The 27,075-nt window shown below is 41.6% G+C and overlaps 1 protein-coding gene and 1 pseudogene across 1 annotated transcript in view; both read right to left on the bottom strand.

Annotated features, from left to right (window-relative positions):
* LOC119001468 (ALK tyrosine kinase receptor-like) overlaps positions 1 to 27,075 on the bottom strand; it is a 190,630-nt gene that overhangs the window by 79,219 nt on the left and 84,336 nt on the right. The window lies entirely within an intron of this gene.
* LOC119001491 (uncharacterized) lies at positions 5,886 to 5,988 on the bottom strand (annotated as a pseudogene).

The following is a 27,075-nucleotide window of genomic DNA, read 5'->3' as shown; positions in this document are numbered from 1 at the left end:
TCAGTGGCTTTCCTCTGCTGGTGCTGGGGACCTCTGGATGCCCTCTGACCCAGAGGTCCCCAGAGCATTGAAAGGAAAAGCTGCCCAGATTGAGTGCAGGCAGGTGGCCACCTATGGTGTGTCTCTCTGGCTTCAGGTGATTCTGCTTGAGTGTGTTGATTGGGTAGTGCTACCTGTAGACTTGATGAGGGAGAGGGGTAGGAAAGGGTCCTGTGTGCTAATTCTGCTGAGTCACCTGCACAATGTGTACTCTCTCAGTCAACATTTGTTGAGCATCTATCACCAGGACGCATGTGTGTAGCTGAGAACATTAAGATGAATGGGACCCCTGAGGGATGCGCTGGAGGAGGAGGCATTTGGAAAAGCCATTTGGTCTCTCTGGGCCAGAGTCTCCTTGAAATCAAGGGCAGTGTGCATTATTTCTAAGGCACTTTCCCCTGAAGCAGCCTGTAAATGGTGGCTGGGTTTTCTGGTCCCAGCAGAGATGGGCACTGGGTTAGAGCTATGGCCCTGGCTCCTGGTTCACTGATTCATGCTCAGCCTGGCTGCCTCCTTTCTGCCTCCTGGCTGTCTCAGGAAGCCAGAGTGTGTGAGTCAGGCATGAGAATCCTAAGTGCCAGGCCTTTGTCAGGTATCCTGAGTAACCTCTGCCCAGATCATGGACATGGTTGGGGTAAAGAGGAGCCTTTATATTTGAACTTCTCTGTAAAGCTCCATTCTGCAAATAATAGGCTCTATAAAATATCCCACTATAAAGTCTTGAGGAAGAGCCTTTGGTTTCCAGAAATTCTAGAAAAACAATTTGTTTTACAGCCAACTTGTCTCTCTCTCTCAACTGCCAAGAGCGTTTAGGACTGGCTTTTAGGAGAACTCCATCCTGGAATTCTCCCAGACAACTTCATTCTGATAAGGAAGCTCTGTGGACTCTGTCCACGAAGAGGCCAAGGAGTGAGCGTCTGGGGATGACAGGCAGGGTAGCTTATTAGGAACCTGGAGGTGGGTGTGACTCTGTCCCTCTAGGCCAGGGGCACGGGAGTGAAAGGCTGACTTTAATGATAGTCAAGTCCTTTTCTGAAGACCCTGAAAGTACCCAGTAAAATCAGGTGAGATCCCAGAAGGTTAGTAGGGTCCCTGGACTTTCTCACTCATAGAACACACTGTCTCTCTTGGCACAGGGACAGTCTTCACAATGACTGGCTGCAGGCCCCCAATTGGTGGGAACCTACTCACTCAGAGAAAGCCTGCTTCTGGATCCTGTTGGAGGCCTCTCTAGCCCCAGGCTCCTTACTAAAAATGAGCCTCGCCTAAGGGTTAGCAGGTCTGGATGTTTCCTGAGGTGCTGGTTGGATGTGACACTCTCTCTTTCCCAGCTCCCCTAATACTCACTTTCTAAGAAAATGCTTGATGAGAGCACATGCCACTCAAGAAGATGTTACTTAGTTTTTTGCTTTTCTGGCTGTTGGATATTTTTTCCTGTCATATGGAAATGATGGCAGGGGCATCTCCTGCCGGCTATGGTTTCTTCATGAAAGTCCCCAGTCTAAAGGATGGGAGCATTTGACATGGCCTCGGGCCGGGGGGGGGGTTGTTCCTCAAGGAGTCCAAGCCTCACTCCTCCTACAGAGACCAGAAACCTTTTATCTTTAAAGCTTTTTTTCCCAGAACTGCTTCAGCAGGTATGCCTGGGTCTATAACAACTCCAAACCTCAATCAGAACAGCATTTGGTACTTCATTTTTTTTCCTGCATCAAATCTCTCCTTGGTATAAGAGATCTTACCCATTAAGTGTCAGTAACAATGCCACAGGAGGTGGGCATGGGCGAAGACTGATTCCATATTTGTAGAAGGAGAAATAGAGGGCACATTAACACCAGAAGGAGAAAGGATTTCTTTTTCTGTCTTAGCACAGGGAAAGGAAACTGGCAATTACTGAATATCTCTATGTGCCCCTGCATTAATGGAACTAGGTTCTTTCCAATGTTATTTCATTTAATTCTATAAGGAAGAGAAGGCGGAGAAAGAAAAGAAGGAGCATGAGGAGGGGGAGGAGGAGAGTGGGGAGGAGGGAGAAACTAAAACTGATGTGAAAGAGACTGACTTGCCTATGAGCCTTCGGGTAGAGATGTAGCTAGGAACTGTATTGCCAGTGAAACCCCGAAGTTCTTGCTCTCTCCACCACATTGCACTGAACTAACCAACATCTACATCCTTTTGTGGTTGACTATATGGGAGCAATTAATGTCACCTGTGGAGATGGCTGAGCTACACACCTGGATTGCGCCGTACCCCACCCCGTCTTCCCCAGGCTGCTGCTTCTTGAATGTCTAAGCAAGGAAGTAGTTTGCTATTGTTAACAGAATATGCCTTTAGAAGTACCTCTTCAACGCCTTCTGCTTCTTCAAGATCAAGCTTGTGTTTATTGGCAAATAATCTAAGTGATAAACTGCCATACACTGTGACAAACCAAGTTAATAGAAACTGTGCATTGTAGATGAAAAAGGCAAAGGCAAGAATTCTGATACTCCATTTCTCCTGCTCAAGAGCAGACAATTAAGGAGTGAGTGATTCCTCAGGACACTGGGGGCCACTAGGAGGTTTTAGCTGAATTTACCTCATACGCATGTGGGAAAATCTATACGCAGGCTCACATATTTGCACTAAGAATCACAATGAGGAAAGGGAAAGAAAAAGGAGGAGGATAATTTCTCCTGGTAAAATATTAAAACATTACAGATAAGCCTAGTGTCTCTTTGACCAGGAGGCTTCCTCTACCCCTTCCAATTTCCATCCCTAGAGGTAACTACTATATTAAATTTGAAATATCTTTTCAGGCCTTTTTTCACCTCTCTCTCTCTCTCTCTCTCTCATACACACACACACACACATACATACCCCCATTGAGATTTTCACAAGGAGAATAAATTCATGTGGTTACTTGTTTATGAATATTTAATTCTAAAAACCCAAAAAAAAAGAGAAAAGAAAAAAAGTGGAACTTAAAAATAAAGCTCACATTTGGAATGAAACTACTGATTCAACTTGTAGGTGTCCAATACATCAATGTAATTGTCAGAAAGGGATTCAGGTAGAATAAGCCTGTGAATGGTATATTTGACCTGAATTTTTTAACAATACAACTTTAAAGATGACCGACCTAAAAATAGCCAAACCGATGAATTATGCAAAAAATCAAATAGTACAAAAAATACTACTGTGATCGCTCACTGAAATAAACTTGAAGGAAAGACCTTTTGCAAATTCCAGAGAGCTTAGCATTATACTTCCTGAACACTGCGGCTATCTAATGCCCATTGATCTAATTTAATGAATTTAGGATTAAAATTGCTCTTTTACATTATGATTGCCATTAAGGCAAAGGAACTAATTAGCAAAGTCAGAGAGGTTGCTGCAAAGGTACATCCATCAGCCTGGAAGCAAAAGGAGAAAGGAGCTGACAGTAGCCGTGTGCCAACAGATATTCTTAGGCTTCTTGTACCTAAGAGTTTAATTATTTACTCATTGGTTATTCATTCACTTAATTATTTATTCATTATAATTATGTATTCATGTAATTATTTATCATTTGTTTCATTCACTTACCCAGCACTGGGACCCCCAGCACTATGCCGGGCGGCAGACACAGTGGTAGCAGGTGGAGACTGTGACGAGACTTGGTTTAGGCTTTTGGCTCCAATACTTAGTCATGGTGAGACTTCAGGCAAGTTACTTAATTTCTTAAGCCTCGGTTTCCTCGCCTGTGGACTAGTGAAAATAGCCAACTTGCTAGTAAGGGGATTAACAGTAACATTCACCGAATAGCATCGTTTCTAGGACGGAGCAAATGTAGACAACAATTATTATTTGGACTCCTCCCCTGTTCTGAAGGTGCTCACTGTCTGGCATGAGAGAGAGGAGAGTAAAAGAACGATTACTGAGGGGTTCCACTTTAGAGTGGTGACATGAGGAGCTCTGTAGACCTGCTCCACAGTGAAACAAGCATTGGTGGTAACCTTTTTTAAAAAAGCCAAGTCATTTAAAGTCTCTGAAAACTGTCCTAACGGTATACAGCAAATTTAAAAAAAACATTTATTCAAAAAAATCTACTAAAAGAACAGTGAGAATTTTTGCCATCTGAACTCCTCCTCCCCTGCTCAACATGATGGAAACCCCACTCTAGGGCCCCCTTCCCCCCTGGCTCCCAATCGAGGGTTCTGGTCCCTTCCCAGGAAGTGCAGGCCACCCGTTTCTCTTATCTTCCCCAGCTACATGTGGCAGAGACTAATTCCAGATGAGTGTGGCCAGCCTCCACTCACGGGATGGAGGCTCTGTATCAGGTAGGCACACCGGTGATGCTGGGGTCCTGGCTGGCCTCATCACAGCTCACTCGTGTAACAGGGGTTCCAAGCTGGGAGAAGCAAGTTGGGAAGAAGAGAAGCTACTAACTCTGCCCAGCACCCTGACCACAAAGCAGAGTGTCACTGGAAGAGAAACAGGCACCATTTTATGCCCCCAGCTCTAGGGAAAGGCAAGCCTAAGAACAAAGATGTAAAAAGTTTTCTGCAAAGGAACTGACTTAATTTGAAACAGTATGGAGAAATTCAAGCCCTGAGATGCTTTCCAAATTAATGTTGATTGAGAGGAGACTGGTAGATCTATGAGAACAAGAAACGAAACAGTAGGGCAGGCATTTTACCAGACAGAACGAGGGAAAGAGACAACTAAGACATTCCCATTTGAGTTCAAAAGAAACTTCAAAGACTGAAAAGAGACTCAAATTGAATTGGGTCAGATTTGGAGCAATCAATGCCTCAGAGCTTTGCCAGAAATAATAGAGTAATCAGCTCACAATTAGTGGGAGCCAAGAGCTGGATGTGATGCCAACAAAGCCAGACAACTTACCAGAGATCAGGGAAAGGGACAGTCAAGGAGAACCCTGTTAAACACACGGTCATTGTAGGATGTCATCTTAGAATGACGAACACTGCACCCTCTGAAAAGTGACTTCAGATGCTTCACACAGCAGGGGGCGCTCCACTAAAGCCAAGTAAGTTCAATCACAGGCATCGAAGGTTAGGACCTCAACCATCTTTGCGAGGTGGATGACACAATTCAACCCATAACATCCATATACAGCCACATTATAGTAAAAACGCTGAAAACAAAAGACAAAAAAATTCTTCAAAGTAGCAAGAGAAAAATGACACATTACTTAATAAAAGTACCCTAATAAGGTTAACAGCTGGACTCTCATCAGAAACAACGAAGTCCACAGGCAGTGGGAAGACATGTTCAAAGTACTGGAGCTGGGGGTGGGCAGAGAAGTCAACCACGAATCTTATATCCAGTAAAAATATCTTTCCAAAATGAAGGTTAAGTAAAAACAGTTCTAGGCAATGAGAAATGAAGAGAATTTACTGCTAGCAGACTTGCTTTACAAAAGACACTAAAAAAATTATTCAGGCTTAAAGCAAGACATCCCGCCCAACCACCCCCTGACCCCCCCGACCCCCCCACAATAGTGCGGATCTAGGTAAATATGTAATTATAAAAGGAAGTATAAATGCATATTTTCTCTTTCCTTCTTTTTAATAGTTTAAAAAGCACTTATATAAAACAATATGTATATAATTGTATTGTTGGGCCTATAATATATAGAGATGTAACATTTTTTAGAATAACAGTATAAAAGATATGAGAGATGGTGCAAAAAAGTTGTAATGAAGTAATGAAATAATACCAGATAGTAATTTTAACCCACAGGAACATTAGAGAAATGATAAATAAGATGGTTAATATAATTATGAATATATACTTGCTTTTTTCCTCCCAGCCTTTTAAAATTGTATAAAATTATACAATTTTAATATACAATTTTGTCTGATACAATAATATCAGACAAAATACATATTAAGACAAAAATGTTACTATATATTAAACTGATAAGAACAGATACTACACTTGATCTTAGCCCAAAGGCCAAGAAGTGATGTTACTATATATTAAGAAGACATTTTATAATGATAAAAGGTTAATCTATTAGAAGATACAAAAATTATATACATATACATACCCAACAACAGAGTCCCCAAATATAGAAACCAAAACCTGATACAACTGAAAGAGGAAATAGAAATTTCACAATAATAGATGGAGATTTCAATATTTCACTTTCAAAAATGGATAACAACTAGGCAGAAGATCAACAAGAAAATAGAAAAACAGAATACATTATAATCCAACAAAACTTAAATATACAACATTTCATCCAACACTAGCAGAGTACAAATTATTCTTAAGTGAACATGAAATGTTTTCTGGGCTAGACCATATACTAGGCCATAAAACAAGCCTTGATAAATTTAAATGAATTGAAATCACACAAATTACTTTCTTTGACCCAAACAGAATGAAAGTAGAAATCAGTGGCAGAAAGATATTTGATAAATTACAAATACACGGAAATTAACCAACGCATTTCTAAATAAGCAGTGTGTTAAAGAAGAAATCATGAGAAAAACTGAGATGAATTAAAATGAAGAGAGAACATACCAAAACTTTTGGGATGCAGCTAAAGCAGTCCTTAAAGGGAAATTTATAGCAGTAAAGGCCTATATTAAAATGAGAAAAAAGCTCTCGAATCAATAAACTAACCACCTACCTTAAGACACTGGAAAAAGAATGGCAAGCTAAGCTTGAATCAAGCAAAGGGGAAAAAATAATAAAGATAAGAGCAGAAATAATAAAATAGAGACTAGAAAAAATAGAGGAAGCTAAAGCTTGTTTTTTGCAAGAATCAACAAAATTGATAAGTCTTTAGGTAGGTCGACCGCAAATAAAAGAAAGAAGACTCAAATCACTAAAATCATAAATGAAAAAGAAACATTACGACCAGCCTAAGAAAAATAGAAAGGAACACGATAAATGGAATACAATAAAAATTATGAGACAATGGATTAGATAACAGATAAAATAGACAAATTTCTAGAGAGACAAATTTCTTCTCAAACTAACTCAAGAAGAAATACAAAATCTAAATGGATATATAACCAGTAAAGAGATTAAATCAGTAATTGAAAAAATAACCACAAAGAAAATCTCAGGCCCAGATGGCTTTAATGATAAATTCTACCAAATATTTAAAGAAATAATATCAATTTTTCACAAACTCTCCCAAAGAATAGAAAATAACACTTCTCAATTTATTCCATAAAGCCAGTGTTACCCTGATACCAAAAACAAAGACATCACAAGAAAACTACTCATATTTCTTATGAATATAGCCATGAACATCCTCAACTAAATACCAGTAAATTGAATCCAGCAACATAAAAAGGTTTACACACCATGATGAAGTGGGGTTTATGCAAGATTGACTTAATATCCAAAATCAATTAATGTTATACACCTTATCTGTAGAAGAAAAAACAAAACTACAGGACAATCTCGATAGACACAGAAAAAGCATTTGACAAAAATCCAACACCCTTTCATGATAAAATACTCAACAAACTAGGAATAGAAAGGAACTCCCTCAAGCTAATGAAGGGCACCCACAAAAATCCCCCATGGTTAACATCATACTTAATCATGAAAGACTGAATGGTTCCATCTAGGATCAGGACCAAGATAAGGATATCAGGTCATGCCACTTGCATTTAACATGGTACTAGAAGTTTTATCCAAGGCAATTAGACAAGAAAAAAATTTTTTTAAAGTACTCACACTGGAAAGGAAGAAGTAAGAGTATATTTGTAAATGACATGATCGTGTATAGAAAAAATCCTAAAGAATTCACTAAAAAATGTCAGAACTAATAAGTTAGTTCAGCAATATTGCAGGATACAATTTTATTACACTTGTGATGCACAATCCAAAAATGAAATTAAGCAAATAATCCTATTTACAATGGCATAAGAATAAAATATTTAGAAACGAATTTGACAAGAGAAATGCAAAACTTATACTCCAACTGCAAAGACTTTGTTGAAAGAGAGCAAAGAGGATCTCTGATAAATAAAGGAAAAAACAACCCTTTATCAACTAGGAGACTTAACATTGTTATGATGGCAATAAGCTCCAAATTGATCTGCAGATTAAATGCAGTATCCATCAGAATTCCAGTGACCTTTTGGTAGAAACTCACAAGCTGATCCTAAAATTCATATGGAATTGCAAGATACTCTGAATAGCCAAAACAATCTCTAATAAGATCAAAGTAGGAGAACTCATAGAGTATCAAAGGCAATGTGGTATTGGCACTAGGATAAACACATAGACTAATGGAACAGAATTGAGACCAACCCTAATGTGAATGGTTAATTGATATTTAAGAGAAGAGAATACTAAAACAACTGAATGGGGGAGAGAATAGTCTTTTCAAAAGACGTGGAGCACAACAGGGAATCCAATGTAAAGGAGAGAAGTTAGACCCTTACCTCATAGAAGTTATCTCAAAATGTTCAAAGACTTACATGTAAGGGTTAAAACTATGAAATTCCTGGGAACAGGGTATTCTTTATAACCTTGGATTTAGCAATGGATTAGTAGATATGAAGCAAAATGTACAAGCAACAAAAGAAAAAACCAGAAATTGGAATTTATCAAAATGTAAAACTTTTGTGCTAAAGAAGATACAATCAGGAAAAGACAATCAACAGAATGGGAGAAAATACTTGCAATTCATGTATTTGATTAGAGACTTGTATCAAGAATACAGAAAAAAACTATTACAACTCATTGCTTAAAAAATAAACCAATTAAAAATGTGCAAGAGATGCTGTAGGCCAATGATAGGGAGATTTTTCTGGCCATATACTAAATATTTTTAATTTAAGGGTCACAGTCTCCTATTACCACTCAACCTTGTCATATGCTGCAAGAAAACAGCTTCTAGAAAATATGAAACACAAACATGGCTGTGTTTCAATAAAATTTTATTTATAAAAACAGATGGTTGTACTGTGGGTCACAGTTTTGCCAACCCCGGCACTGGAGTAACTTCTGAAAAAAATAAAACAAAGAAGAAAAGCTAATATGTCAATTCTGAAGATAAAATGGAATCTGTGAGCACACCCAGACCGTACTAGGTACCCACTTTCTGACATGAAGAGAACAGCTAATGAGTTTTGTTTCAGTGATGAACAAACACAAAAAATGAACGGGGCAAGGCACAGACCACACGTTGTGTACGATTTCCTATGTACTCTGATGCAAGTTTCCACACAAATCTGACGCCCCCCCATGTTTTGGGGCCCCTCCGCTGAGAGTGTGAGAGAAAAAGAGCACAGCCAGGGCAGTGCATGCACCATCTCGGCACCCCACCCGACGGGGCTGGGTTGACCTGCAAGGTGAAGACAAGGAGGCTATACTGCAAAGGGAAGGCTCTTTTTCTTTTCTACAACCGGGAGATAAAATTAAGAGCTCCTGGAAACATAATCATTTCTACAAGAGACAGATTTGGAGATGCTAGACACAAGAGAATCATTATAAGCTACGAACCAGAAAGGACAACAGGAAACTAGGGAAAAGTGAAGGAAAATTGATTTAGGTGATTCAATCAAATGATTTCTGATATAAAACTCAAAGGGACCAAATGATAAATTTGGGAAGATAACATGCTCTCAGGCTCTATCCCCAAAGAGTCGTTAATGCATATTTAAGGCTGTGTCTGCAAGGCAGAACACAACAGTGCGAAAGCCGAACCTTCAGGCTAATGGATTAAGTAGGACATGGGAGTCGATCCTCTTGATGCCTGTAACCAACTGACTCCGAATTTTAGCCAAAGGTAAATCACATATAAAAACCACAGAAGTCATTTACTTATTTCTATTCATAATGATTTATTCTAGACACATGAAAACTGACAAATCAAGCCTTTGATCAAATCTTTCTTTTTGCTTAGGACTCTGAGCACACTGCTGGCTTTTCCCTTGACTCAGCTGATGGACAAGTGTGTGTACCACACCAACTATGAGTGAGAACAGCATCAGAGACTCTGGAGGTGTTCAGGTGGGTTTGTACCGCTGGTGATGGTTGCCAGAAGATGCGGGGCAGCCATAGTTCTTACCGCCGTTCTTATGATGGAAGCTGAGTCAAAAGGTAACCTATGAAACAGTCCTGCTCAATGTTCCACCAAGCAAATAGGGACCAAGGGCCTGCTAGATACTAGGTGCTTTGGGGACCCAAATATAAATTGGATGTGCATTCTGTCTCAAGGAGCTCCCAGGCCAGGAGAGGAGAGAATGTTCTGGCCAATCATTAAGTGGAGGAGGAAGCATTTTAGCTGGTCTTTGAAGAAAGGGACTTGGGGGAGGATATTGTAGCACAAGAGGAACTTCAAGGAGACCCTCTCAATCCCTGGGGCCTAGGTTACAGACAGGACTCTTCCTGACAAATATTTCCCAGAGGACAGATAACCTTAGCTTGTGTGATAACTAGGTCGGTTTTTTGTTTTGTTTTGTTTTTGATAATTAAATTTACCCAGTGTCCACACTGGCCCCATGCCAAGGCATTAACTATGATAGAAAATGGCCATGTTACTATGATTTCATTTTCTCCACTTGAGAATCTGTTTCTAAGCAGTGGATCACCCAATGGTAAATTAGATGTAGTCATTTTTTACTGACTGCTCCGACTCATGGTGCAGCAATTGATTTGTAAATGACTCATCCAGACCCGCCCTTCAGCTTCTGTCTTCACTTTTCAGTGAAGTAGAGGTGAATAAGCACTAGATAATCAGTTCAGGGAGTTCAGTTCTAGTCTCAATTCCCCTCCTTACTAGCTATGAGGGTTCCTCATCTCTGTCAGAAAGAAACAGGTAGTAAGATCCTTCCCAATTGCATTATGTATGATTTTACATAATCTACAAAAAATGCCCTCTTTACCAGACCCCTAGAGAGAATCCCCAATTATTTTCCAAGTGACCAGGCAATATTCAATCACTGTAAGAGGCTGTTATGACAATACTGTATGCATGGTAGGAATTTTAGGATGCCCCCTGTGGGTACTCTTTGATTGGCTAAGTGATTGTTTCTCAGACTCCTGTGGTCTTCGACAATGCTTCTTAAACTTTAATGTGCATGTAAGTGACAGAAGAATTTTATAAGTAAGGATTCTGATTCAGAAGGTCAGGGTGGGGCTGGAGATTCTGTATTTCTAACAAACTCCCAGTTACTACTGATGTTGACCACACTTTTGAGCAGCAAGGTTCTAGAGAATTTTTATTAAGAAATATGAGACTGGTATGAGGAGGCTTAATACTATGTCTGAGAGAATACCAAATTCCAACTAACTTGTGTTTTCCCTAAGTGCTTCCCCAAAGGCCTTGTTCAAAGCAGGCGACTAGTAAGCGCTTGCTCACTGATGGATGAATCTTATTCTTTTGTTAAAGGCTAGAGGAAAATGTATCTCTTTCCTCCTTCATTACTTAGGGCAGTACAGTTCAAATGGTCTCCCCTACCTGCGGTATCACACCCTATCCTGTTGGCAACTCCTATTAAGAATTTCTAGATTTCTTAGGCAAAGTTTAGTAGAATATTTACAAGATATTTTACAACTTGGAACTTCTTTGACCCCAAACTCCCAATAGTTGGAACCAGTCAATGTGCCTTCATAAACTATAGAGGGGTGGCAGGCACAGGGATGCCTGCTTTTGACTACAGTTTTATCAGGAATGTTTTCCATATCACTTAGTCACTTGCATCTGTACAAGAATCCCCAATGTGTTAGCCTTGGTTAGAAATGGAATACATAACATTTTCAAAACCTTCTAATCTTAATCTTAAACAGCATACTTCAAGTAGACATGTTGTCCTTTAAAAGAAGATGGAGAGGCATAATGGACTAAGGAAAATGGGATTGAGCTACAAAGGAATATTGGGACAGCTTATACCTCTTCTGAAAGTGGAGAAAGTAGAGTCTGTCCCAAGGCCCACTGCCCTGCCTGTTAGCCTCCTAAGAATATCAAATTCATACTGATTGCTCTCTGATGAATGATTTGCATGGCTAAAATAGAAACATGGTCATCAATTTCAGCCATGGATAGCCATAATGTGTTTCTCCCTGAATATAATGTGCATGACTTGGGAGCAATGCTAGTCGCATCACAAATATTTCAGCGGTCAACATTTGGGACTTGTTTCTTTGACCTGGCTCTAAACCAGTCAATAGGTAATAACAATAGTGTGGTCTTTAGAATTTGAGGGGTGCTGACAGACCACATGATTAAAATTCATAAGATAGGCATTTATCAAAATAACACTTCACCCACAAAGGAAAGGCATTGATCAGTCCCCAACATGTATAATATTCACTTACAGTGGAGGCTTGCCAATTCTAATGGACATGCCTGGGCTTATGGTTGAGCAGTGAGGCAATTGTATCTTTTCCTATTAGGTCATTGGGGAATCCATTCACAAGGGAACAGTCCATTTTGGATCATAGATTATTAGAACTGGAAGAAATAATAGAAATCTTTCAGCCCAAAGTTGTCATTTCATAGACAAGGAAACTAAGACCTAGAGAACTGAACTGATTTGCCCAATGCTGCATGGTTATTTAAAGCACCCAGATATCTCGGCTATTAGGCCAGTACAGTTCAAGACAGCACCTACCTTGTATCATGCAATCCCCTTGGAAGCTCCCAACTTAGTTGGCCATTACGATTTCTAACAATAGATTTTGTGGCTTTGACCCAAAACACAGTGGAAATGAACTAATCAATTAAAGGAAAATGAATAGTCTCTACTACTTGATATTTATTTATTATACAAGATACATGTTGAGCCTACTCTGTGCCAGATACTCAAATAATTAAATCCTGAGGAGTCACTGAACTCTTACCCAGAACTTCAAAGCTCACTTCTCAACAGAAGGACTCATAGGAGTGTTCAGCAGCACCAAAACCACTCTGCTGAACCTTCTTCAAGAGGAATGACTTTATGCACCTGTCAAAGGTGGCCCTGTCAAGCACTAGAGACAAAAAGATAGCATCAACAAGTTCTGAACCTCCAAGAACAGGGCCATGTGCTCTCACACCTGTGATCTCGCCTAGTTCTGTCAGTAACAGAGTGAAGTACTGTCTCCTCCTTATATTTTAAAACAAACAAACATAAGAATGTAGAAGTTGGGAAAGGTTTCATGAAGTCAAGCCAAGGTCACACAGGTAATAAAAGCTGGAGCTAAGATCTGAATATAGGTAAAGTTGACTCCAGAGGCAATTTAAGCTTTGCCTTTTATTTGCCAATTTTATTGAGGAACTTTGTCAAGAGCAGTCTGCCAAATGGGCCTTGGCAATGTCAACCCTTAGAGCAGTGCTATAAGCTTAATGTTTGTGTCCCCGCAAAATTCATGTGTTGAAGCCTAAATTCCCATTGTAAAGATATTTGGAGGCAGGGCCAGTGTGGGTGATTAGAGCATGAGAGTGGAGTTTTCATGATAGAACCAGGGGCCTTGCAAGGGAATGAAAAGGCCAGAGCTTCCTCTCTCCACCATTTGAGGACAGGCAAGAAAGGGACCATCTGCAAACCAGGAAGTGGGTCCTTATCAGACTCCAAAATGCCATGCCTTGATCTTGGACTTCCCAGTCTCCAGAACCAGGAGAAAATATTTATTGTTTCAGCCACCCAGCCTGTGGTATTCTTGGTATAGCAGCCTGAACGTACTAAAATGAGTACAAAGGTGGGATCCATTTGAACATTAAGATTCTTTCCTCCTACTCATTAACCATTTAATTTCCCATCTGTCTTAGGTATTTTTCAAAATTTTCTGTATACGATGTGGCCTCAATAATGCAAAGATTGGCTTAGAGTGTAATTTTGATCCCCCCAAATGATAGCAAGAGGCCCCAAAAAATAAATAAAAAGAATGAAGCCAGTACAGCCACAGAACTTTCTAATGTAAGAACAATGCAGAAGCTGTACATTATGAGATCATCCCCGACACTTGAACCCACGAGAAATCTGATAGTCACTGAAACTGTTTTACAGATAAACGTCTACCAATGTTGCCACATCTTTCTGTCGGAGAGAGACCTGGTGATCTGACGGGGAGAAGGCAGGGCCCTCTGCTTCCTTCTCACTTTGCAGCACCCACTGCCTGCTCCCCAGGAGACCTGTTTCAGAATGTCATCTTTCAAATGATGCCTCCAAACCAAATGACCACCTCCCAACTATTTCCCTACATCGTGCTCATTAGCCCCTTCAGATCATTCTGATTCGACTGAAGCCATTAACTGAGATATGGCGAGTATCAAGGGTTCATCTTCTACTGGTATCATGAGGCCTTGGAGAACAGCTCCGTTCATCGGAGGCCAGTTTTGTTGCTATCATACTGATGTTCGCTCGTCTGCTGATAACTCTCTATCAGCCCGTCGAGTTTAGCTTTTAATGGCCAAATTGTATCTGTGACTGCAATTCAATTTTCACTCTGCATTTGTGGTTTCTTGGTGCCTTGGAATTCTTTAAGCCTGCTTTATTAGCCACCTGAGGTAAATGGCTTAGTCATTTGAAGTCTTACGACACAGTTGTGCACATGGATCACAGAAGAGCCAGATGAGAACATGGCTCTGGGATCCTCCTCAAACCAGGTAGGAAGCACAGACCCCAAGGTCTGTGTGGCATGAAACCCAGGGAGAATGGAAGAGGTAGTTAGGGCCAAATCTATATAGCCAATCCCAGGATTTGATTAAACTGTTGCCTCTTTAACGGAATTGGGTGGCTTTGATGTTTTCTAGGTTGACCTTTTGGGCCACTTATGAAGAGGAATCAGCTCCATCCGCGTGAGTTCTTCCTCTAACCCTGGAGTCTTCATGGCTGTGCAAACACAGGACAGCCTTACAATGACTTCTTTTTCCCTTTAAGCTTTTCATTCCTTCCTCCTTGGTTTTCTCCCTCCCTTCTGCATTCTCTTACCTACACTGAGTTCATCCATTTTTGAAACCCCATGTGGGCCTATTGTTTGATAGAGAATCTGTTGGTTTGAAGATATGTGATATTAAAGAGAATTTAAAAGCAGCCCCTGAGATTCAGAAGCTGACCTGGCACTCACAGCTCAGCCCTGTTACTCTCCTGTCAGACATGCATACAGAATACTGAGCTCAGACGTTACTCTGAGATCACAATGCAATGAGATAAAGCAAGGCCACTTCTAAGCACAGGTCATTAAAAAAATCACTTTGCTGATACAAAATACTAAACACCCAAGATGAGTTGCTTCGTACCAATTACTTTTACAGCTTTATACTCATTCTCGTTTTCCCTCCCAGTAGAGATTTATTGAGCTATCCAGTCATACTGCCCCACTTTCTGACAGCATCCAATTTAGAGCAAATCCCTGCTTACCTAGACCCTCCCTCAAATCATCTGGTCGAAGCCTAATTCCCTCTTAATGAGACACCCCATGGTTCCCATAATGTTTTCTCTACTGCACTGCAACCAGTAATAAACCCAACTTTAACTACTGGTATGTTCCTGATGGTCTTTGCCTGAAGAATGTTGATAAGTGGCACAAATACCTCACACTTAAATAGCAATTTATATTTTAAAAACCATTTACACCCAATATCTTTTTCAATCTTCATGACAATGTGGAAGATGGACAGGTATTATTACAGCCATTTTCCAGATGAGAAAATTGAGACTTAGTGTGGTTAAATGGGTTATGTTTGTTCAAAAGTCTATTAAGGAGAAGAATTGGGGCTTTAGCCAAGTCTACCTGTTCCATATGTTACAGATCAAAAGTCCATGTGCCCAATGATTTGGAAGGCCCAAACCCCAAAACACGAGAGTTTAGATTAAGGAGAGGTTTATTGATTTAGAAGGTGTCAACCAAGAAGATGAGAGATCTAATCTTCAAATCCATCTAAGAAAGCACAGAGCTGAGGCTTCTTTTATGTCAAGGGATGGGGAAATCAGAGAGCTGTTCTTGTACAACTCAGACCTCAAGCAGAATTCCACTAATGATTAGCATGTCTATAGGCAAGACAAAGCAGGCGCTAATGGCCTGAAGGCCATGGGAAAAACACAAGTTTGAACAAGGTGGGAGCCAGAGAAACCAAGTATTTCACTGTTATAATGATTCAATGTTTTTATCCCTTTGGCTGGTCACAGAAGAAAGAAGTTCCTCAACTATTTAGTGTCTTTCCAACTAGAGAGCACAGGCGAGCAAAGAGTGCAGAAACAAAATGGAGTCACTATAGACAAGCTAACAACAATTCTTTAAATCACAATGGGTTGAAACATGAGGAATATGTTTTAATTTATTTTAACTAGCCTGAAAACTTAAACTTTTGAACTTTTCAGTTGTGCGAGCATGCCTGGAGACTCTCTATACATGTATCCTATAGATAACCCTTTGAAGAAGTTAGGAAAGAGAATTCATATGAAGAACTTGGGGAAAAAAATGTTCATTTGACAAGACTGCCTGACATCGACTACCCAAACCACCCAGACATCTGGAAGATTATTATTTCAGACCAACCCAGAGGCTAAGAATGCAGGACTGATTCTTCTCAAGAATGTACTTTTTACTCTCAACTTTTCTCTTCTTTGGAACACTCTGGTGTTAATTGGTAGTGTTTCTGCTTTGTGAATTTTAAGACCCTGGAATAAAGTTGTCATTTAATTCTAGAGAAGCCTCCTGATTCACTTACATTCTGTTGGCACAGGTGAGAAGAAAATGGGGTTCAAATATCTTTCAGCAGCATCAATTTTAATCAAAGGTTTTTGAGGAAATAAGTTACTTTGATATTTTTTAAAAGAACAAGGTTTAAACATTTTGGAATTAAAACTAAAAAAAAAAAGATAAAAAGGGAGCAAAGAATTCATGATTTGCTACAAGTGGCTTAAGGCTACTCTTTGAGATTGAACTCCCCTTCCTTCAACCTCAGGGTCTGTATTTAGGCATACTTGGAGCTGAGACGTCCATGTGATGTCCATCTGTTTCTAGATCAAAGAGCATGATGCAAACACCTTGAACTGACATTCAGGTTCTCTTGGAGTACTGAGGACCAACTTGTCCTCAGGACCATGAGGGTCAATCAAGTTGGATACAGTGTTTCCTGGGGCTCCTACAGATCCTGGAGGAGGGGAGCTATGGCCTTGTCCTAGACACCAGTTCTCCTCTAGGGTTCCAGGGACCACCCAGCTTTCTGGAGCTTGGCTATCTCCAGAACAGCTCTCCCTGCGGGACTCAAGCCAGAGTCCCCTGTCTGGCACAGCTATTACCATAGAAAGGCATGGGGGAGGGGAGGAGACCCTAAGAGAGCTGACCTTGGCTTCAGGCCGAATCAAAGCCCATCATTTATCTAGGGGGCACACACTGGTTATATGAGGTGCACAAGCCTTCAGGGAATTTGAAGTCTAATCATATGCCAAGACAAGTTCCTTTAAATATATCCACTAACAAATACAAAATTTTAGAAAAACACTGTCTCAAGACTTCCTGTTAAGAAGGCAGTGAAGGCAGATATGGCTTGCCTCTTTGCCCAACCACATCAAAATTACAACCAAAATATAGAACCATCACTGAGAACCATCAGAAATCAAGTTGAATGGAAGTATGACAACTATGGAATTAAAGAACCACGTCCACTTAGACTGGTAGGAGGGTAACAGATGCAGAACAGTCTGGTGTCTCATCCATGTGAGGTGGATAAAAATTTGGGAGGGATATGTCAGGAGCAAGAAGTCCTAGCCCTACACCAGGCCCCCCAGCCCAGGGTTCCAGTGCCAGGAAGATAAGTCCCCACAAACATCTAGCTACAAAAACCAGTGGAGATTGAGTTTTTCCAGTGGGAAAAACTTCTGGAGCCCCAAGCAGTTCCTCTTATAGAACCCACACATGGACTCGCCTACTTAGATTCTCTCCATCAGAGCACCAATGCCAGGAAGGCAGATGAAGGGCACCAGTGGTATACTGGAAGAGGCTGAAGCGTCTGGCATCAGGGCTAGCAGAGGCCATTATCCCTCTGCTGAGCCTTCCCACTGCAGAGCCAAGGAGCTGGCAGGTGGATGCCATATCTGAAACTCCATCAAAATGGCTAACACTGACCCTCTTGGAGATCCCTTGACTCCACCCTACCCAACTTATGGGCCCACCCAAGCTGCTTTTCTCTCTCTCTTTTTTTCCTACCAAGCTGCTTTTCTATATGAATGGCTAGACTTGGCTCATACTGTACAATTTCCTAAATCCTCTCAAATAAGCAACAGCTGGCCTCAGTGAGCCCCAGGTCTGGCACTAGCAGGAGGCAGCCTAGATTCATAGCTTCACTTTACCTGGAAACCTCCAGGCCTAGCACAAGTAGCAGCCATCTTAGATTGTTTTACATCTCAGTCAGAGTGGCCCTGGGCAAAACACAGGTGGGGGCTGACCTTGGCCTGCACCACATGGAAAACCCTAGAGCTAGTGCACCTGGTGGACAGATACAGACCATGTCAGAGCACCACCACCCTGTTTCTACACAGCTGATCCTCCATAGAGAGCAGAGGTTGGTGGTAAGTGGTCACAGCCAGTCCTTGCAGCTGACTGGCCTGGGTAAATCCCTCCCATTGATCTGCCAACAGCAACCAAGGCTCAAGTACAAAAGAGCTATACTCGGCCCACAGGGAGGGTGCACCTCAAGTACCCAGCTTGGGTGATAGGGGAGGATGTACCAGTGGACCCTACAGGACACCTACTACATTAGGCCACACTACCAAGACATGGGGTCATAGAAGCTCTACATAATACATAGAAAGAAACACAGGGAGGCTGCCAAAATGAGGAGACAAAAAAACAGGCCCCAAATGAAAGAACAAATAAAAACTCCAGAAAAAGTTAAACAGAATGGAGGTAAGCATCTATCAGATGCAGAGTTCAAAATATGGTTATAAGGATGCTCAAGGAACTTAGTGAGGACCTCAGCAGCATTAAAAAATTCAGTCAGAAAGAAACAATACACTAACCGAAATATTTACAGGGAAACAACAGTAGAGTGGATGAAGCTGAGAATTAAATCATTGTTTTGGAACATAAGGATGTGAAAAACAACCAATCAAAACAATAAGAAGAAAAAAGAATCCAAAAAAAACGAGGATAGTATGAACAGCATCTAAGATAACTTCATGAGTTCCAATATTCACATCATATGGTTGCCAGAATGAAAAGAGAAAGAGCATGAAATCAGAAATCTATTTGAAAAAATAATGAAAGAAAACTTTCCTAATTTGGTGAAGGAAATAGACATGCAAGTCCAGGAAGCACAGAGAGTCCCAAACAAGATAAATGCAAAGAGGACCCACCAAGACACATCTTAATTAAAATACCAAAGGTTAAAGATAAAGAGAGAATCTGAAAAGCAGCAAGAGAAAAGCAGTTACTTACCTACAGGGTACATTCCTATAAGACTCTCAGATGATTTCTCAAAAAACTTTGCAGGCTAGAAAGGACTGGCAAAAAATATTCCAAATCATGAAAAGCAGGGACCTACAGCCAAGATTGCTCTACCCAGCAAAGATATCATTTAGAACCAAAGGTCAGATAAAGAGGTTTCCAGATAAGAATAAACTAGAGTAGTTAGTTCATCATCACCAAAACATTATTTGAAATGTTAAAGGGACTTATTTAAGGAAAAGAAGATAAAAATAATGAACAATAAAATGGCAATAAATACATATCTATCAATAATTGAATGTAAAACACAAACTAAGCAAACAAGAATAACAGACATAGCATCATGGAAACAGAGAGCTTTGAAGTTTGCCAGATGGTAGGGGGATGTGGGAGAATGGGCAAATAGGTGAGGAGATTAAGAAGTACAAATAGATTGTTACAGAATGACCTCGGGGATGCAAAGTACTTTGTAGGAAATGGAGTAGCCAAAGGACTTATATGCATGACCCATGGACTTGAACAATTGTGGGGGGATTGTCTGTGGGAATTGGGGGTTGCTGGGTGGAGGGCAGCAAAGGGGGAAAATTGGGACAACTGTAGTAGCATCATCAATAAAACATAATTTTTTAAAAAAGAAAGGAAAACACTGGATCTCCTCTCACATCTAGAATTCACATAGACCCCAGGGACTCTACTAGTGAAATAACCTACAACTAGTCTAAAAAGAACAAAGGAAATTGTCAAGGACAACCTGAGCTGACAAACTATTGTTATGGTAATGTTATCTTAAAATGTACAACATAAAGGTGGGTATAAACTGCTTTTGCTTATAGCTCTTGCATGACTATTAAAACCAAACCAAGCAACCCAATATCTATTTACAAGCTAAATACAAACAAATGTCGAAACCATGCAATTCAAATGAACAGATCAATTCAATGTGATGGAAGGTGTTACGTGCTGAAAGAGTATCACTGTTTACAGGACAACTAGGGCACAGACGGTTCCTACTCAGGTTCTGTTATGAGTTGAATTGTGTCCTCCAAAAAGAAGTGTTGAAGCCCTAACTCCTGGTACTTGTGAATGTGACCTTATATGAGTATAAGGTCTTTGCACATGTATATGAGTTAAGATGAGGTCATTAGGTGAACCCTAACCTAATGTGACTGGTGTCCCTATAAGAAGGAAAAGGGAAAGACAACAGAGAGAAGACTAGGGGATGACAGAGATAGAGATTTGGAGTGATATGGCTGCAAGGCAAAGAATGCCAAGGACCAACTGCCCCCACAAAAAGCTCTTTGAGACAGCGTGGTCCATCTGACACCTTGATTTCAGGCTTCTGGATGCCAATATTGTGAGAGAATAAGCAATCCACTTTGTGGTACTTTGTTACAGCAGCCACCCTAGAAAATGAATATAGGTTTTTTAGGTTGACAGTCCTGTACTACACGGGTTTGTAATGAATCAATTCTCCCAAGAGTCTTTGCTAGGTCAACTGCTGTAAACCCTTCTCTTATCAGGGTCCCCTGTGGTCCTTCGGCTGTCAAGGGCAGGAATCCTCACCAAGTTTGCCTTGCTTATTTTTCCATGTGCTGTGACAATTAAAGTACTACTCCTTGATACCAATGTGACTGAAAATATAAGCCCTAAAGTGGAGGCAAAAATATCTTTCTCTTAGGTTATCAAAATAAAAACAAACCATTTAAATTATTATAGAGAGAACTTCTGGTCAAGATGGAGACATAGGTAGATATACTTGGCCTCTTCACACAACCAAAAGAAGGAAAATGACAAATTTAAAAACAAAAACAACCAGTATTGACAGAAAATAGAGCTGTATGGAAGTCTGGTAACCAAGGAGTTAGAAAATAAACATTCATTTACTCAGGTAGGAGGGGCAGAGACAGGTAGCGAGGGCAGAGAGGATGCAGGGCAAGGAGGAAGCTGGAAGACTGAGCAGTTCCACATTTGCATGCAGATAACCAGGAAGAAGAACTGGGGAGCAAGACAGACCACACAACCCAGGGTTCCAGTAAAGGAAAATAAAGCCTTAAAACCTCTGGCTGTAAAAATCTGTGGGGGCTGCAGCAATGGGAGAAACTCCCAGCCTCACAGGAGAGTTCATTGGAGAGACCCACGGGGTCCTAGAGCATACATACCCACCCACCCAGGAATCAGCACCAGAAGGGCCCAATTTGCTTGTGGGTTGTGGGAGAAGTGACTGAAAGTTGGAAGAGAGCCAAACAAGCAGCATTGTTCCCTCTCAGATCCCTCCCCCCACATAGAGCAGCACAATGCAGCGACAGTGCCCCATCCTGGTGAATACCTAAGGCTCTGCCCCTTACAATGTAACAGCTGCACTGAGACAAAAAAATATATATATGGCCCTAATGAAAGAACAAATCAAAGCTCCAAAAACAGAACTAAGGAATGAAGAGATAAACAATCTATCAGATGCAGAGTTTGAAACACTGGTAATCAGAAAGCTCACAGAAATGGTGGAGTACAGTTGCAAAATAGAGGAAAAAGTGAAGACTATGAAAAGTGAAATGAATGGAAATATATAGGGAACCAACAGTGAAGGGAAAGCAACCAGGACTCAAATCAATGGTTTGGACCAGAAGGAAGAATAAACATTCAATCAGAACAGAATGAAGAAACAAGAATTCAAAAAAAAAAAATGAAGAGAGGCTTAGGAAGAACCTGCAGGCAACTTTAAACATTCCAACATCTGAATCATAGGGGCACCAAAAGAAGAAGAGGAAGGGCAAGAAATTGAAAGCTTATTTGAAAAAATAATGGAGAACTTCCCCAAATATGGCAAGGGAAATGGGCTTCTAGAAAGTCCAGGAAGCTCACAAAGTCCCAAAGAAGTTGGACCCAAGGAAGTACACACCAAGGCACATCAAAACTGCATTGCCCAAGATTAAAGATAAGGAGAGAATCTTAAAAGCAGCAAGAGAGGCCCTGGCTGGTGTAGCTCGGTGGATTGAGCGCGGGCCTGCGAACCAGAGGATCGCGGTTCAATTCCCAGTCAGGGCACATGCCCGGGTTGCAGGTCGGTTCCCTGCAGGCCAATTCCCAGCAGGGGACGCACGAAAGGCAACCCTACTTTGATGTTTCTCTCCCTCTCTCCTTCCCCTCTAAAGATAAATAAATAAATAAAATCTAAAAAAAATAATAATAAAAAAAATAAAAGCAGCAAGAGAAAAGGAGACAGTTACTTACAAAGGAGTTCCCATCAGACTATCAGCTGATTTCTCAAAAGAAACCTTACATGCAAGAAGGGGCTGGAAAGAAGTATTCAAAGTCATGAAAGACAAAGACTTACAACCAAGATTGCTCTATCCAGCAAAGCCATCATTTAGAATGGAAGGGCAGATACAGTGCTTCTCAGATAAGGTCAAGTTAAAAGAGTTCATCATCACCAAGTCCTTATTATATGAAATGTTACAGGAACTAATCTTAGAAAAAGAAAATGATCAAAAATATGAACTGCAAAATGACAACAAACTCACAACTATCAATAACTGAGCCTAAAGAACCCCAGCAAAACCAAAACAAACCAAGCACACAACTAGCACAGGAACAAAATGACAGAAATGGAGATCACATGGAGGGTTGTCATCAGGGAGAGGGAAGGGGGACAAGAGGGGAAAAGGTACAGGGAATAAGAAGCATAAATAATGGGTACAAAACAGACAGGAGAGGTTAAGAATAGTATAGGAAATGGAGAAGCCAAAGAATTTACATATATGACCCATGGACATGAACTAAGGTGGGGCAGTGTGGGCGGGAGAGGTGTGCAGAGTAGAGGGGAAGAAAGGGCAGAAAATGGGACAATTGTTAATAGCACAATCAATAAAGCATATTTAAAAATAAATAAATAAATAATTATAGCCCTGGCTGGTGTGGCTCAGTGGATTGAGTGCGGGCCTGCGAACCAGACAATCACAGTTTGATTCCCAGTCAGGGCACACGCCTGGGTTGCAGGCCAGTTCCTGGCAGGGGCCAGTTCCCAGCAGGGGATGCACGAGAAGCAACCATACATTGATGTTTCTCTTCCTCTCTCCTTCCCTTCCCCTCTAAAGATAAATAAATAAATAATTAAAAAAATAATTATAGAGACTCACAGACCCTTGTGAACTCTGATTGAGGGGTAGAAACAACTAGATTTTGTCCATTTCTTGTTCCCTTTGGCCTCCCCTGTTTTCTGATTCCTGTATGGCTCTGGGCCCCAGCTGTTAACTCTTGGATCAAGAGTTTCTGGCTTCAACAGCCACTTTGGACTGCTACTCCCCATCACACTTGACCTGAGCTTGGTCTTGCAGTCAGGGTCTAGGCAGGCAGCCTTTAGGACTGCCTGCCCAACCACTGTAAGAGGCAGGGCGTGGCACACTGTGCTCCAGGGCTAGTTCAAGTCAACTGCACAGCCAAGAGGGCCCCATCTGGGCAGAGGCCCCTGTGAAAAGCACTGACTTCCTTGTGTACCTCACTAAGGACTTTGAACACCCAGTGTGACATTAAAGCCTTAGCAACCACTCACTTAGGGTCCTTCCAGGGGACCCACAGAATGAGCATTTGCCTGCTGGGGCTACTATAAATGTCAGGGATGCTGCCTCCCTCTGCAGAGGAGAGCCTGTTTGGCTGGGGACATGGGATAATGGTTCAGGTACACAGAAACCATGAGTGCCAGATTGGCAAATTGGAGGGTGCCAGGGCGGCTACTTACTGGTGCTCATCTGGGCTCCTTGAGTGTGGAGCAGATGGGGAAGTGTCAGGGGACCTGCAGGGGCTGGAGAAGTGGCTATTTTCTAACCAATTGGGAATGTATCAATGTTTCAATAACCAGCACAACTGTAGTGATGTGTACCACCTGAGCATCAGTGCTGGTTTAACAACCGCTGAAGAGCCAATTATGTGCTTCCACGAAGTGCTTTGGAAGGGGCTGGACATTTCTCAAGGCCTTGATTTTGGGTATTATGATTGCAGTGAGATTAAGGAGTAGCAACGTCTTTTTGAACATTGGCAGGAACAGGAATATCCTTCGTTCCTCTGTAGCCCAATGAGGCCCCTCTGATCCATCCATCTGGCCCATTGTGAGAAGAGGAAAAGGTTATGGTCATAGGAAAGAAAACAATTTTCAGTTATGCTGTCTTATAGAGGCACAAATCATTTCCAAACAAGCTAAATGAGCACTAATTGAGAAGCAGATGTCCTACTCCTTGTCTGGAACTTGCTGGTTTCATCGTTCAAATTTTTGCAGCAAGCAGGCTCATAGGTACATCAAAGCATGCCTAAGGTCGCTAATGACAAACCCAAATCATGCCTACCCTCCACTCTCTTCCGGCAGGAATCTCTCCCCCTCCCTGATAATCTGCGAGATGATGCCACTTGACCGGTAAACAGAGCATCTGCTGGGAGAATGCACTGCATCAAACAACCTTATAGTACGAGGAGCTCTGGGGCGTTAATTACACAGATTGCCCATCAGCTCCATTGTTACTCTCTTTCCTCTGATAAATTTTAAAAAATGGTGAGACGTCTAAGCATGAAAGCAGTTAAACCCGAAGTTTCCCTATAAATATGGATGGAAATCCCGGCTCCTCCACAGCAGCCATAGCCACGAGCTCTGGACAGTTGACTTGCAGGCAGTGTGGGGGCTGGAAAGTGTGCTGCCTGGTGTCAGGAGACTGGGTTTTACACCAACTTTGCTACAACAGTCTGGGTGATCTTGAACGTTTTCCCTTAATCTTTTGAGCTTCAGCTTCCTCTTTGGTAAAAATGGAGATAGACAGGGTCCGGCAGAAGTAACGCCTGCTTGAGTGTGGTTGGTAGGGTAATGATAGGGGTGTCATAATTGATAGTTTTAATTTGAACATTTCACCTAAAATGTCATACAGTGTGCTTGAGTGTGATATGTTATGATATAGAATTACATACTTATGATTTTATAATGAAAGATTTTGTAATAAAAAGTGGTGTTATTTGTGCCAACCCTGCAGTACTCATTCTCCAGGCCTGGCAGCCATATGGACGAAGCACAGCTAGACTCCCGAGCATCGGGAAATGTGTGTGTGTGTGAGCACGCGCACGTGCATGAGGTTTAGTCCTGACTTCTTTGCTGTGTGAACTTGAACATGTCTCTTAACCTTCCGGGCTTCATCTGTAAAAAGACAGAGTTGGACAAATGATTTCCACTGCCCTTCTCAGGCCAAAGACCTCTGATCCTAACTCAGAACATGAATGGAACAGAGCCACAACTCTACCACTGGCTGAGGTTAGGTGCCACAGGGTAGTTACAACTTAACAGAGACGCAGGGCTGGGAGAGCCCTTCTGGAGAGTCTTGCTAAAAGGATGACCATGCAATGAAGGATGAGACCACAGTGACACTCAGGCAGTTGAGGGTGTCCTTTCCCTCACCATGACATCTCTGTCTTCCATCTCTCCTCTTGCTCTTCCTTTCCTTCTCCTGCTTTCTCCTCCCTTAGACTTCAGGACTGCCAGGAGGTTGAGCAACAATTTCAGATATGGCTAGGAAGGGGCACTGCTAAGTCTCTCAGCTGAACCAATCACTGGCTCCCTCAGCCTTGCACAGATCACAGCCATAGACTGAGAGTAACTGAAAATCAGGGCCCTTTCAGTTGTGATGACATTAACTGATGGTGACGCAGGGAGGCAGTGGAGGAGGATGCTTCTTAGCCTGATAAACACAGAAAGTCCTTATGCCATGGGCATTCTGGGTAGCTTGAGCTCCCTGATAATCAATCTAATAACAACTCTTCTTGCAGCTAGAATGTTTCTTCTGAAGGCATTCCACACCTTCTCAGCTGTAATTCCATTCCTTTGCTCATTGCTCCTGCAAGGCTGCTCTTGTTAGCCGCAGTTTGCAGATGGAGAAACTGGGGCACAGAAAGGAGAAAGTCACACCATAAATTGTCTTTGGTCCTCCTATGTTCTCAACCATTTATGTCCAATAAGCTACAGTAAAGGGCAATGTGATTGCTAGTAGGCTATTTATTTGCCCCGCTGAAACAGTTCCTGAGGAGGAGGGCAGGGAGCAGCTGGAATAGCAGTCAGCAGCTCCGGGTTACCCAGGCAGCTTCCCCTCCTCTGTCCTCTCTCTTGTGTGGCGTGCGGCAATGAAGGGGTTGTGTCCAGGAACGTGACGACACTGGGGAATGTGGAATGACACCTACTGGAAGGAGATGCCGGGCAAATGGGTAGCTAAGTCTGAATAAACCAATGCTCATTTTGATATAAATTACTTCCTCGGAAACAGGGTTCTCATTGGGCATCTTGAGATGTTCGGGGCTGAGTCACCCAAGGCACACAATTTGTAGATGAACAGATGAAGAACGGGTTGGGGCATCAACGGCCCGCATTGTGACTTTTGAGGGACAGGCACTTTTGTCTTCATGGAATGTTTGCTCCACCAAAAAAAAAAAGTTAAAAATCCTGTCTTATGCCAATGGCATTGGTATAAAGACAAATATATTAATATTACATTAAAACTTTATTTGACCGAAAAGCTCATTTTTTCTCCTCCTTCTGGTTCTAAAACCAATTAAACTGTTTTCATGGGCCCCTAAACAATTGTGGGCCCTAGGCACTGTGCCTTGGGGTGCATTTTCTGGCTCCTGGGCCTGCAGGCTGTAGTCACTGCCTCCCAGGCTGGGCTCACCAAACCTACGGGATCAACCTCA

This window comes from Sturnira hondurensis, unplaced genomic scaffold, assembly GCF_014824575.4.
Source record: "Sturnira hondurensis isolate 20B ecotype Veracruz unplaced genomic scaffold, ASM1482457v3 Scaffold0016663, whole genome shotgun sequence".
NCBI classification, from domain to species: Eukaryota; Metazoa; Chordata; class Mammalia; order Chiroptera; family Phyllostomidae; genus Sturnira; species Sturnira hondurensis.
The sequence above is the reverse complement of the archived record's forward strand: the minus strand, read 5'-3'. Positions and strand labels throughout refer to the sequence as shown.